Source organism: Crassostrea angulata, chromosome 10, assembly GCF_025612915.1.
Source record: "Crassostrea angulata isolate pt1a10 chromosome 10, ASM2561291v2, whole genome shotgun sequence".
Classification (NCBI taxonomy): Eukaryota; Metazoa; Mollusca; class Bivalvia; order Ostreida; family Ostreidae; genus Magallana; species Magallana angulata.
The window spans coordinates 43,702,987-43,718,417 of NC_069120.1; the positions used below are offsets into that span (position 1 = coordinate 43,702,987).

At 31.8% G+C, this 15,431-nt stretch overlaps 1 long non-coding RNA gene and 1 pseudogene across 1 annotated transcript; one reads left to right on the top strand and one right to left on the bottom strand.

Moving 5' to 3' along the window:
- Nucleotides 1-2,146: 2,146 nt before the first annotated feature.
- On the top strand, nucleotides 2,147-15,426 carry LOC128165985 (uncharacterized; annotated as a pseudogene).
- On the bottom strand, nucleotides 7,332-8,720 carry LOC128167549 (uncharacterized). The gene is made up of 3 exons (XR_008241245.1): nucleotides 8,382-8,720; nucleotides 8,084-8,204; nucleotides 7,332-7,685 (listed from the first exon to the last, which is right to left on the bottom strand). It is a non-coding gene; the product is annotated as an uncharacterized LOC128167549 (long non-coding RNA).
- Nucleotides 15,427-15,431: the final 5 nt, after the last annotated feature.

A 15,431-nucleotide genomic window follows, 5' to 3' on the forward strand; every position in this document is an offset into this window, starting at 1 on the left:
AGGTGAACAGAGCCAGGAATTATTTGCTGACTTGTTTAAGTCAAAAATGTAACGCAGAATGATGTCAATCCAATAAACAATGTTCGAATATTAAGAAAATATGATACCAAGTGTTCCAAGTGAGTCTAAAGAGACGAGAACTTGGGGAAATTAGAAAAAAATGCACTTTTTTTTTTATCACAATGACATTATCACAAATTTGTATTTGTGATGAACTGTCTAATTAAGATTTACTAGTATTTGAATTAGATATAAAAAAAAAATTGCGTAAAAAAGTCATTATGTAATGAATTTCCATACTGTTCTCCACAACGAGAATGCAGAAATACTTGTTAGTTTTATTTTTAATCAAATGTGGCTGATAAAAAATACATAAGTTGGAAGATAAGTGGTTGAAAAATAATAAAACCATTATGTAATTTTCACGTGACGCACATTAACATTATCAGAGACCACTTGAAGTTAAGTGCAGATTTATGGAAGACGAAAAAAGCAAAAATCATAATTTCATGTAAAAACTTAATGAGTGACATGGAATGCATCACTTTGCGATACAAAGGAATATTAAACGAACATTAAACGAATTTTTACGTGAGGAACGATCTTAGGTACAAATTGTATGCTCATTTTTAATTGTAAAACCAGCAACATCATGCAAAAGAGTTGTGTACAGAAGAGTGCTCAATGAAGAATAAATAAGAATTTTGCAACTATTAAGGAAGGGAGAAAGTATTCCTAGACGTCAGAATAATTTATTTTGAATAGTTTCGTAAACCATCTAAAAGAAACCTATCAATTTTTTATTTGATTTGTCGAGGCAATTTTTTAATACGTACGGAACATGGCATTCATAGCTTGCTACCTGCCGTATATAAAATTAAGACGACAATGTTACGCGTTTTGCCCAATCACGCTGAAAAACAGAGATCGATATGCGTATATATACCTGTACATGTAAATGAATTATTGTCTAATCACCTTTATGTAATATTAGCGGTGAGGCTGAGGACAGTTTTGTTAAAGAATACTATTTCACATTAACCATTAAAAAGCAAATAAAAATTTTATTTGAATAGTCAATTCATTCGGCTTGATTTTTTGAAATCAAATATTTCACAGAATGTGTTCGGAAATAAGATTAATCAGTCTAAAACGAAAGCAATTTTTTTGTGCACCGTAAATTGCAAGGTGTTTTTCTTTTACTGTAGGAGGTACACTAGCTCGCAGTTCATCCGTCCGAATTTTTTTTAAACCGGGTGCTATACGTACAGACATGAAGCTAGGATTTTTGTACATATCCCGTTTGAAAATTGTTTCCTACAGAATTTTATTTTATTTTTGGTTGATTTTTTGGCACATATTTGTAGTACCCATTGCCTTCGTCTGTGATAACACTACAAAATCGGTTTTGTAATGTGTAGTTCAATAAATTTCATCAATGATTATTTCTAATATTCAATCGTACAATTGCTGAAAAATTTATAAATATGTTATATGGAATCATCCTTAGAATATTATGAGGTGATCAAATGATATGACCTAGCGTGATCAAATCTATCATAAACATGATAAAGCTCTTCTGACTTCATTTGATCACTCCGGCCGTATTTTATCACCTCACGATAATCGAAAATAATTCCGAAACTAAACCTAATGGACAAGTGCAAAATATTACTTTAAGACTAGCATAATTTAGAGAACTGGTGGCCATTGCCATTTGTAGGCTATGTTTTCCTCTGTATCAAGATATCAGACAATTTTAAATTTTAACGCTTATAAAATTATTTGGAGTTTTATTTTATTTAATAATAGTTTATGGGCCAAAATATCATATTTGAAATTTTAATGCAGTTTTTTTTAAGTTCACACAAAAGTTTATATTTGTCAAAGAAGTTCAAATGTGAGATTGTTTTTAAACATCGGCATGCTTTGAAAGTTTATATATATCTTGCATCAACCCAGACTGAGTATTGTCTTCTCACAAATGTTTAGTTAAAAAGTAAAATTTGTTGTTATGACTTCTGAAAGATAATTTATCAAATAAAGAACTTACACTAAACTTAATCTGAAAGGATAGTACTGTAAATTGATTTGAACGAAACGTGATTGATTTAGTTTCTCTTACAACTATTGCCCTTTCTGCTTCCCATATTGATTTGTCACAACGCAGACCTAAAATTAAACAATTTAAAATGGCGGCGTTATGTAATAGTCTGGAGCAAAATTTGTCGTGTTATACATTTGTTAAAAGCTTAATTACCGGAATTGTCCTCTGCCATTTTGCCGGAACGGTAAGAATTAAAAAAAAAAACCCGTATGTTTTAGTATAAAAATAATCGTAGCGTACGCTATATGTATATGCTGAAAATGATATATAGCTAAAGAAAAGACCTGACAATCTTGGTAAATATTTGTACTTCTTCTAAAATGCAGTCAATAAGTCCTTCTTTTATAAAATTTTAATTACGTGGATTTCAGACGACACTGATATTGAAAGGAAATGTACACTATCTTCCAATATAATGTTTCATTGATGAACTAAAAATAGTAAAAACACTGCGTTTGTATTGATTTACATCAAGTCCTTGTGTCTCAAATGAGACTACATTAGCAAATATTTCACATTAATGACCAGAATGCAAAAAAGACCGAATACGGTGTATCGGTTCTGTCATTTCCCCCTTAACAACAAGAGAGGAACAAAGCAAACGGGAGACATTTACTTTGAATGTTTTTACTCGCCACTAGAGGTCTCCCAGTTTTAATGGTGATAAAGTGAAATAATTAACCACTTTAAATCGAACATATCCTCCCGTTTGTAAGTGGTTAAACATTTATTTCATTGGTACATGTAGGAGATTATTTGCCGATGGCCCAATTTATTTGTGACTTTATTTAAGAAAAGTTGTTTTACGTTTGGCCATATGTTTTTATTTCTCGCGGTCACATTAGATATAAAAAAAAAATTGTCATTTCCTGAATATGCTTCGAAAGAAAGACTTCTATTTTTCATCAAAGACCAATTATTATAATAGCTAGACATCATTAAGATGGTGACCACTTTAAAGGGCTCCGCATAAAATAGGAACAAAAGGAGAAATAGCTTTTCAAAAAATATTGCTTTGCCCGTGAACTATAACTTTTCATTCTGACATAGGACTTTTAATTCAATTTCATTACCACTTACATATAGGCATGTTTGTTCAATTGAGCAGGATTAAGCAAATGGGAAATACCGGTAATTCATGGTCTTAAGCTAATTATCAAGAGATTTGCTATGACGAATTACAGACGTTTAGGCCCCTAAATGTTTAGGCCCCAAGATGTTTAGGCCTTAGCAAAAATGTTCAGGCCCCAAGATGTTTAGGCCCCAAGATGTTTAGGCAACAATTTTAATATGTTTAGAACCTGTTGTTTTTAATATACTTTATAATTATGTATCTCAACCCCATGCATATAGTTAAATATCACAGGTCTTTAGCAGTGTTAAGCAAATAATTTTTGTTAAATTTGAAGTAAATTAATTACATAAACTTGGGTATGTAAGATTTGCCATTATGCAATTCGTGACTAGAACAGTGAAGGGTATGCATTATAGTATTCATATTTGAAAATAGGTTTGTTGTCTATCATCATTGGAATTATACCATGTTTGAATATTTAAACAAAAATCTTTTATCACTGATATTCTTCAAATAGCAACAAATTTACCGATATATCATTAAGAATAAGATCCCTGAAGCAACTTTCTACCCAAACACAAGTTATTTCTGTAATCATTCCTGTAGAAAATCATCACGACAAATGTACAGCATGGCTGTTAGTAACGCTTATTCTTAACTAGAGATTCAGATGATGAATATATTTCTTTAGGATATTTTTGGTATATTTTTTTAATGACAATGGAATTTATCATGCATGCAAAACAAATACATTGAATTCATGTTTGTAAGTTTATTATTTTCGATGAAAAAAACCCAGACATACCGTCTTGGGTCCTAGTAACTCTGCTACCGTTATGACCTTCACATTGACTTGGTTCAAAGTTAGTACGTATACACGCCACTAACCAAAAAAACCCTGTTTATGTGAAGCATAAGCCATATATGGGTAAGGGAAGAAAGTATATGCTCTGAAAAAAGAATTTTGCGTAGTCCGATACGACCTTGACCCTTGACCTTCAAACTTTATCTTAACCATATGCACTCTGTGGTTAAAGTATGATCCAGATAAGACCAACGGAAGAGAAGATGTGCTCCGAAAAAGAAATTTTCATTTAATTCTGCTTTGAACTTGAGGTGGAATGTTACATCAAAATTTTATTTAATGGATCGTTAGAGTATAATTTCTGAATTCGCTGATAATTCGCTTAGTAAACATGCAGGAAAGGATAATTGCTTTTCAGAATGTTTAAACAAAATTTTATACATTGTTTTTGTTTTGATCAATATATGAAAACAAAACAACGGTCAAATGATTTTGATTCATTTATATTCTATACCGATTTGATACATGTATACTATTTGCATTGTTTATTTTATTAAATTCAAACAAAGATACCTATTTGAAATTTCTTTAAATAGAAGAGCATAACAACAGAAGGTGCAAACAGGGTTGATGTCTGTCCACGAAACAGAACGGAATGGCAGGAGGCTTCCAGACGACTTAACTGCTTAGATGACATTCGAAATCCTGTAAACAGATACCACTGTCTACCTGTCCACAACTTATCTACCTTGCTTGAGTTCTGTTATAACCAAACCAGACCTCGCGTTGTCAGTGGTAAAGATAAACATAATGGATAGGACATATCAAACTAATCATTGGCTATATCAATCATTTGATTTCTTAACATTACCCTTATGAGAAGAAAAAACTCATCTAAATGCATGACCTCCCTCCCAAAAAAGGGGAAAAAAGAATTATCAAGAGTCATAGCGAATTTTATTGATAAAAAATGTCTCTACACATTAATAATTTAGCTAAAACACTTCAGTTTGTCACGCCTGTAAGTTTCCTTCTGCACCAATGACAAACTGTTATAAATATCAACTCACAAATAATCATGTGAAGTTTGATTTCTCTAATATGCATATTAATGTGAAAGCTGAATATCTTAAAAGAGCACATCCATTTTTATCTATAGGAAGGTGCATGGTTTATGTACAAGAAATAAATTACCTAAATGGTTACAACTGTGAGACGTTTGATGAAGGATGTCCAAACGCCAGCTACTTCAGTGATGAAACATATCTATGTAAATCTAACAAATGTTATCTTAAAAATTGATTTTGGTGTTATAAAGTGTAGTTTTTGTATACATAAAGTAAAGTATATATATATATATATATATATATATATATATATATATATATATATATATATATATATATATATATATATAACACTTTATAAATTTGTCTTCATTTAATTGAAAATCTGTCCTTGTTTTCTGATAACAGTTCCATACTGTACAGCTATTGATCCCGTTCGACACTGCTACGTTGCTGAATCTTCTTGCCAGTTAACTACAATGTGAATATACTTTTACATTTTTCTGCTATAAATGTCAATTATTTTTATATTGTACAATGGACATTTAAAATATAAACTGTCTAGTGTCTGAATAGTACTTATGTTAGTTTATTTTACCAACGTTAACGTTTAATTGTCTAACGACATAATGACATTTTAGTTGATATTCATTTTTTGTAAATTTTAATAAAAAAGATATCATAAATTTGAAATAAAAGAAAAATATGAGAATTTGTACATTTATATTAATATCAATATATTTTTGATTTTCAGTTTTTCAACTGATATATCATCTATTAAGACAGTTTTATTTAATGAAACTTCTGCTTTATCAACTACTGAAGCGAGTGAAAGAGAAGAAAACTCGGCTGCCTTAAATATTGTTTTACCCACAATTGCGGTATTTCTTGTAATAGTTGTAATTCTGGTCTGTGTATTATTGAAACAGAGAAGTGGAAATCTGCATTTTCCGAGAGGTAAAAAATACTTAGTTCTGCTCGATCTTTCAACCAATTTTCTACTTGTTTTTTTTTTTTAAACTGAAAGATCTTTTTTGGCCTATTGAATTATTATTGTCATTAAATATATAGTATTTATAACAACAACATTTTATGATTTATTTTATTCTAATCGAACATTGCATATCAGTAGAAAAATCGTCTCTTTGTAAACAAATTTATTATAGTCTTAATTTCACCAAATCCCCCCCAACACACACACACATGCACACGCACACACACAAACACACGTGTGTTCAATATGATATATATTTATTCCAATGAGTTTATGTTGATAAGATTTTTATAGGGATGAACTGTATTTCAGATAATATGAAGGGAGAAAACAACCGTTTGCTTGATGGTATGTCTTCAACAAACTGAAAAAAATATTTGGATAAATCTATTTAAGTTTAATGCCTTTAATTTATTGTTAAAACCTACATTTTTCATCTATCAGAAACCATTGACACCGAAATTTGCAGATTAAAGCTTGATTATCTTTTGGGAGAGTTGTCGAATGTTTCAAGTAAATTTTCTCAGATAGCCACAAAATGTAAGTATAATTTTTTCTGTGTATTACAACTTTTGTGAATAAGTGATTCAGTTAAATGTTTAATCTCAATTCTCTGGTTTTTAGCGGAACAGTCAAGTTCATAAGTATTATACCTTATATGACAATGTCACGATATTTGTAAAGTATTATTTATCTATTTTCATTATTTTCATTGTTTACAATGCAAAACAAAAATTGTGAGCTTCGTATCTCGACGACTGACTCTCAAAGTTTGGTTGACTAATAAAAATGATTTACGGAAGCATTGTAAACATTTAACAGGGCAAAATAAATTTTAACTAAGGTTGTGACCAAGCGCATTTAAATCATAAAATATATTTTTTAAAAATACACCAATTATTTGATTAAATATTAAGCATCGTTACAATGTAACATTTTTAATACCCTCTAATTTTTAAATAAACATTTTTTAAGGATAAATCTGTCGGTCATCCCTATTCCAAATGATCTTGAGATTTTTCATTTGCAGTAAATATTCCTCCTGAAATTCTGTCATGGTCAAAGGACAATAGGAGACGATTTGTAGATAGCATGAAAGCTGGACAAATATCTGTTTATACTGGAAGAGTAATGGTAATAGGATGTGCTGAAGCAGGAAAAACAACTCTTGTAAAGAAACTAAAAGGAGAAAAAGATCTTAGTACAGAGTCAACAAGTGGAATAGAAATACATTCCCATGTCTTCAAGCTGCATGCAAATGAGTCAACCATTATAGGTAAATTAAACTTTAAGGTGGATCTCTACACCAAATAAGTGTAGGAGATTTTTGTTGCATGCATTTGTTACCAATACTAGGCACAGTATTCAACAATAATAGACCACAAAATACAATACACTATTTCCTAGAGAATTTTTAAAATATCAGTCTGGTTCCAGATAACCCCTTATTTATCAAATTTTTAAACATTTCTGTTTTAAAATTCTTATGAAAGTGAAATGTTATTAAGTTTAGAAATGAAAAACAAAAAAATCATGAATGAAGTTTGTATGATTTTTATTGGAATCCACATAAATATGAAACTAAAATATGAAAAAATTCTTTTAAGGTAAACTGCTGGAAAAAATCCCACAAAAACCTGAAAATATAAACAATATTCGTTGGTGAATGGGATGAAGAAAAGAAATTGAATGAAATTGAAAAATTAAAGGAAATACTTAATTATTGCAAAAATCTTGGTATGAAAGATCCTGTTTAAGAGTTGTCTTTCTTTATTTTACATGGTCTCAAATATCTTGGAATCAATTTTTTAATTAATAAAAATCACGAAGAAAAATTAAAAAAGGAACAAGTCTACGCTAAATATGTAGATATAAGATAAGTAGTGCTTATGATAATGTTTGAAGCTAAAAAATTATATTATTGATGAATGCATTATATATATTTAACTCTTCAGAACAAAATACTAGTAGTTAATTATATTATAAATATACAATAGCAATTATAAACAACAACCATACGCATATTGATACATACATTAGATGTCCATAGTGATACACATGCATGTGTGGAAATGAAAAACATGCTCCTTTTCAGAATTCTGTCTTTCTTTGGCTTGCAAATCCGGGCTTCCACTGCTATTGCTACCTAGCTTTATCTATTTTAATCAAAATACATTAGTTTAATGTCAAAGTTTCAGTGAACGTCTTTTACTGCAAATGTTTTTTTTTAATTTGGGAAGTTAGGATCAATTCAAGAGATCGTACTACGGTACTTTCGTTTTATATTCATCATAGGCATATATAGTTTAAATGAAAATTTGACATCTGCTTACCAATATCGATAATCCGCCACATATGTATGATCGTCTGTTGCAGATGACATGACAAAAATGTATTGCCAATAGCAGCAGAGCAGGGAAACGGTATATTATTTAGATTCCACGTTTTCCGTACAAAACAGCTGATAATCAATGTTAGTTAAAAGCTTTAAACAGGAAGAAAATTGACATATTTTCTAAGCGTTTTGGTGATGTCATTCCAATCTCATCTCCTTAGTTGGAAGAGTTCAATTAAACGGTGCATAGCTATTTTGTACCACGACATAATGTTATCAATCCGGAACACAATGGCGTTTCGAACGGAAGTCAGACATGTTGTGACGATGTAGCCTTCCACCTTAAATCTTCTGGCGTATTGGGTATTTGTCCGTTTATTAACTATATCTATTTTTGACATCTCCGGATCTCCAAAACTACTTAGTCAATTCGTGGGCTACACATTTTTCTGTGAGATTTACAAGAAAGTAGGAAATAATATAAATCGGTTGGATTTTTAAAGATTCTTTTCTCTTAGATTTATTATGATTATTACACGAGCTTTTTCAGTCTTGTCCACTTCATAGACCATGAGATTGGAAAGAGGCACCAATATTTAATTATAAAAATAAATTAGAAAAATCTTTTTAATATAAATCCTGTTTTTATGAACAAAATACTTTAAATTTCGAAAAGATTGTAAATGCAAGCAAATATAGCGAGATTTTTTAGCCTGTTTTGTGCCATAAAATGGTTCCGGAACGTCAGCAATGTGCTAAAAGTAGTGGAGGTTTACAAGATACCATTTCTGAGTAAAAAATCGATGGAAGCATAATAAAATCAGAAAGAAAGCAAAACTGGACGACATCGCGTATTTGAGTAAGAGCATTGAGTCTTGACTTAAGTTTGACCTTTTATGATAACAGATTCAAGAATATATAACATTATCTAAAGAATAAAAACAATATATAATATATTGTTTTCATTTATAAAATAATATATTTAAAGAATAAAAACAATATATTATAATTTATAATTAATTCTCCACTAATACCCATTTAGCCAAAGGAGCTGTCTAGAAAATTCAAATGATATGTTTCCACTTTTATATATATATATATATATATATATATATATATATATATATATATATATATATATATATATATATATATATATATATATAGACACAGTCAAAGAATAAGTCCAATGCTCAAACAACTTTTATCTATAGCGCTTTCGACCTACCGGGCTCTTCAGTGGATTTAAACTAGTAGGTTTAAATCTACTGAAGAGCTCGGTAGGGCGAGAACGCTATAGATAAAAGTTGTTTGAGCATTGGACTTATTCTTTGACTGTGTTTATTCATCCCCGATACCAAAAAAAAAGGATTTATTGAATATATATATATATATATACTCCATTTTCATGCATTCAAGCTTGTAAAGAACAAGATAAGGACAAAGGATGCTTATGTCTAACTCCAACGACACTTGTCCAACAAGGTAAAACTTCCCCTGGGATGTCGGCAGAAACGCAAACAGTTTCTTTGAGCGACATAGAGCTTAAAAAACAACAGAAAACAGCTGAACCAAAGACGAGCATTCATGTAACTTTATTAATGAGTGATAATAAAGTTGACATACGTGACGAAGGAAGGAAAGACATAGTCAACGAAGAAGCAGTGTTACCTTCTGACCGCCTTAGTGTCTATTCAAGGGCATCTATAGAAGTGGGTAGTGACGACGCCATTGAGATTGATAGAAAGTCAGAAGAAGAAGTTGATTTTAAAAATTGTTTGGCCACCGTAAACGAAGACAGTTTAAAGATGATTAGTCTTCTTGATTTTGCTGGACAAAGTGCTTATTACGCATGCCATCACATTTTCTTCAGTCCGCGGGCGTTTTATATCCTCGTGGTTGACATGTCAAAAGACTTGGATGACTTAGCAACACAGGCTTGCAATGACAAAGATCTTATTTACAGCAACTGGACGTATGCAGGTACAAATTTAACTTTGTAAGTTTTCTGTAAGTTCGACAAATTTCATTAAACAAATTGCTGAAACTTAACCGGCAAAATAATAAGCGTAAGCTAGTTAAAGGCCGGTTCTGGGGTATAAATAGCAGCCAATCGGGGAAATGGAGGAAATTTCAATTTTCTTGCCACTCTTCACTTCAGGGGATATTTTTTCAAATTTATACAAATATCACCAATTACCACTTTAAGATAGTTGTTGTGTATATAAAGTTATGTGTTCTGCATTTGAAAATACATATAATTTACATCAAATGTGTGTAATAAGGGAGAATTAAACAATAAAATTTTGAAGTGACACTGATTTTCAAATTTGCCCATTTTGATTGACAGCAGAGGTTTGTTTACATTACACCGGAAGCTCTAATCTCCACAGACGCATTCAAAATGGTTGCTAATAAGATATTGTCTTAATCATCCTACCTCAGCAAAGAGAGAAAGAGTTAAGTCCAATAAATCCATTTATTTGATAAATAAAGAACACATACACTGCATGTAAGAGTGAATGTGCATCCTGCCGAGTCCGGCTGTTATCTCCTGACCACTGCTCTTAGCACAGTTTACACGACCTTTCAGTGACCAGATAAGAGTCCAGTGCAGATGTAATTTTCACAAAAACAAATTCCAATATAAAGAAATTTTGAACAAAATTTTCCGATTTAAATAAAATAATGTATATAATTATATTGTTTTTAATTTAAAAAAAAAATAACAGTCACTGCCAACGGTGTCCCATGTATGGGATAGATATTTTTGGGGTTGGGAAACCAAACTCGCACCAAGTTGACAACACATTCTGGTAGAATGTCCCTACGATGGCTTGCAACATTGGTAAACCGAGGGTCTAACTGAAGAACATTTAGTTTTCTCTCTCTATATCTTTCATCAAGAAAAACTCCTCTATGGAAAAGCATTGTCCAGAAAAACTTATACTTTTCCTTTCGGAACGAGGTATTTCTTTTGTCAGGTAATGCTGGTTCAGAAGGCCACCACATTTGTCTGTTTCCCCCGTCTGTTATGCAGGGTTTGCAAAAACAATGTTCACATTCATCACAGTTTTGACTTTGCGGGATACAGAATGTCCTCTCAAAGTCGTCAGCACTGATGTCCTCATTCCCAGTTGTATTTTCTTCACATATTATTTCTTCTAACTCCCATTCATTAAAATTGATGAAATGAATTATTGATTCCCTTTCATCAGAGTTCACCCTCAAAGTAATTATACTTGTGTCCTCATTTTCCTCCATTTTGTTACAAGAATGATGGCCAGAATTGGAGGGAAAGTTTTAGGGCATGGGGTACCAAAGGAGATTTCTTTACCATGGCATCATGTATGTGGCCATTTTTATAAGCATTAAATTCTTATTTTCTGTCCATCAAAGTTGTTATTAAATATTTACATGGAAATCTATTACAACATAATAACTATCACCATATTTTCCCCGCATCCACAAATATTTTGATCCCACTGAGGGCCCACCCCGGGAGATGAGCTGATTAATAGATTTATTGACATTTGGCGGGATGCAGGGAGTGCCTCCCCACTGTGAAAATATTTCAACTTCACATGATTCATTGTAACTGGTCCATTCCATTTTATTTCTACAAAAGGGTAAATTGAGATTTTTGATGATTGTTTTATTCAAAATATATATAAACCCTAAGGTCTATACACTTAGCTCTGTAATAATGAATGATATTAATAGTGAAACCATGTGCTGCTGTCTTTTATTTCAACACGTGTCTGTGCTATGCAGGTATCTATTTATAGCTTCACTCTGTAGTCTTATCAGTTGGGGGTGTGGCCTTCTCCCTAATATGCTTAATTGCCGTCCGTGTGGATATTCAACTAGGTCAGATCCGGCCTTTAAAGCTGTAACATAAATTATAAAAACATGGAATTTAGTAATTTTATAATACCTTGAGACAACATTGTTTCCACTATTGTGTGGCAAAAATTTATTTTCCCACCATAATTAGAACTGTAAATTATGAACACCGTTTCCATTTTTTGCGAAGATTACATTTTTTGTTCTTAACTTTCATGGTATAAATCATCGTAAAATTTTATACATTAATGGAATAATTTGAATTCTTTTTGTCCTTCTCAGATTATGTGCGATATTGGCTTGGATCCATTCATACCTATAGTTCTAAAACAGCACCTGTTATTTTAGTTGCATCACATTCAGAAAATGTCAAAGAAGACCCCAAAAGAGAGGTATGTGGAAACTCTTTTTCTGATTTACATACTAGTATTCTACACACGCTTTCTCAGACTTATTTTAGTTTGATACATCAAGATAAAGTTTTCTAATGAACTTTGTTTTTTCAGTTGTAGATTACATTTACATTCAATTGTTCTACCTTTTACAGGCAATTCTGTCATACTATTTAAAGATCTGCGGATGTCTTACCCCAAAACTTCTGGATCATATTGATAAAGAGCGGGTGTTTTTTGTAGAAAAAGATTCAAACAAAAACATCGAAAAATTAAAAGAATGCATAGCTTCAACATTAAAAAAACAGAACCACTGGGGTGAAAATGTCCCAATCGCTTGGACCAAACTTGAATCTTTTTTAAAGAAGAAAAAGGAAGTCACGAGAGCTTGTCTTTTTTCAAATTTGCTAGATGATGTTCAGAAGGAAGATAACCAACTTTGGAATAGCAGACATGATCTGATAACTGCACTGAAGTTTTTTCATGATACCGGAGTGATTCTGTTCCGAAAAGAAATAGAAAACGTTATTATTCTAGACGTACAGTGGTTTGTTGATGCATTTAAAAACATTATTATGGACGAAAGACACAACAAAGAAAAAAATGAATATAACTTCAAACAGTTTGAAGATTTAAATAGCTGTGGTTTGTTGTCTAGCAAACTATTAGATGCTTTGTGGAGAAAAAGTGATTTCTTTCAACATAAGAAAAGTCTTCTTTACCATATGAAACATCTTGATATGCTAGCAGAACTGAGCCCAGAGTTTTGGTACGTACCATGCATGAACAAGCAAAAATACACCGACAGTGTTCTAAACAACTGCACTGTTTCATCTACGCTCTGCTTTGTGTTTGAATTTTTGCCATTTGATATTTTTCATCGTCTTATTGTTGCATGCATCAACAAACTGAGAATGACATTATGGAAGAATAGAGGAAAGTACTGTATCATACTGCAACAATACTCTCTTGTGAGAATACGAATCATCGAATGTTGATCGGCATCCATGATGGACTAGGACATGAAGAATATCCCTTCTCTATCGAGATTCAAGCAATCGCTACAAAACCAAGAACACTAGACAGCCAATTGTGTTCTGAAATAAAGCAAAAAATTGAGCAGATTTTATTTGATCTTACTCGAGCTTTTCCATCGAATGAGGAGTCCTTTCAAACTGGATACAGGTGTACAAGAAAACCATACAGTAATCAACCAGAGGGCAATATCATGCTAGAAAAGGACATGTCTACGGAGACTGATTGCTCTAAATGTGCTCCCGTACATGCCGTAGATGTAAAATCTATCGTCGGGTTTTGGAAGGTTTGTATTTTTTTTTTAAAATACATATTTTTTTGTTTTATATCGCACAGTAATATACACTATGATGCATTATGATGTACTATACAATATTAAATCATTTGTATTTAAGCAGTCTTTTTTACGAATAATTACATAACCGATTTCGGTGCTGTTTTACTTTTTACAACACAAACAGAATAGAACTCTGCCATATATTTACATGTAACTGAAAGGAACATAAAGGTTGACTGGACGGGTTAGATCTGTCATTTACTCACCATTTAATTTCAAGCTGACTAAATGACAAATATTTATCCTCTGATACGCTGTACAAAAAGTTTTCCCGGTTTACTTACATTTTTCGATGTTTCAGTTAAATACAAAAGCAAATCATACATTTCACTCCCTCTAAAATATTTTTTTTTTTAACAACTCGATTACTTTTCAAAGAATTGACTTTGAATATAATTTAATGCGTTAATGTTTAATTGCATGTTTGATGTATCTTAATCACGTAAACCTTATAACATGTTCTTTTTTTACCTTCCAGAGTCAACCAAGAGGACTTTCCAAGGATACAGGTAAGAAACATTTGAAACGAGATATTTGTGGTCAATCAAAAACTTCATATAGTCAAAATTATATTTATGAACTGCTAAATTTTGTTTATCATTTGTTATACAGATTGGCGTTTGTTACGATCACTGCATGAATGTTCCAGCATTTCCATTTCAAATGTTTATAATGTAAACCACATTTCTCACGTAACAGCCACTTTTGTTTGGCTAAGCAATAGGAAGAATGTTTTCAAGATTGACCATAGTGGTCGTGTGTTGCATAAATCAAGAATTGACGATATTTGGTCGAGTGCATCACACACAATAGATCAAAGTGGAAATTGTCTCCTCATTAGAAATAACAAGATCCTTCGATGTAAGTCAAATGGAGAGGAAGAAACCTTGATAGCTCCGGATTGGACCGTTTTAAGTATATATTCTTCTAAATTGAATGGAGATATACTGCTCGGAATTTATATACTGATTGAAAAGGGTTCTCGAACAAAATTGGCAAGATACACACGGGATGGTGGACTAATATCTGAATTGGAATATTTTGAAGAAAAAAGACTGTATGTGTCTCCTATGTATCTGTCAGAAAATATCAATAGTGACATATGGACAACAGATATAGATACTTTTCTCGTTAAAGCGGTTGACAAGAATGGAAAACTAAAATTTTCCTACAATGGCCTTCCCTCACACGCAGATTTTTTTCCTACGGGAATCTGTAACGATTCTCTGGGGCACGTTATTGTGTGCAATCGTCATGATTCCAACCCTAGCGTTCATCTGCTGGACATGAGTGGAGAGTTTCTGTCATTGATCCTGCATGATAGAGACGATATACAAGATCCATGGGGATTGTGCGTCGATGAAGACGGAAGATTATATCTTGGTCAAAACGATTGCATCTCGATCAAAGTTTTTAAATATCTTGAAAAGGACAATTA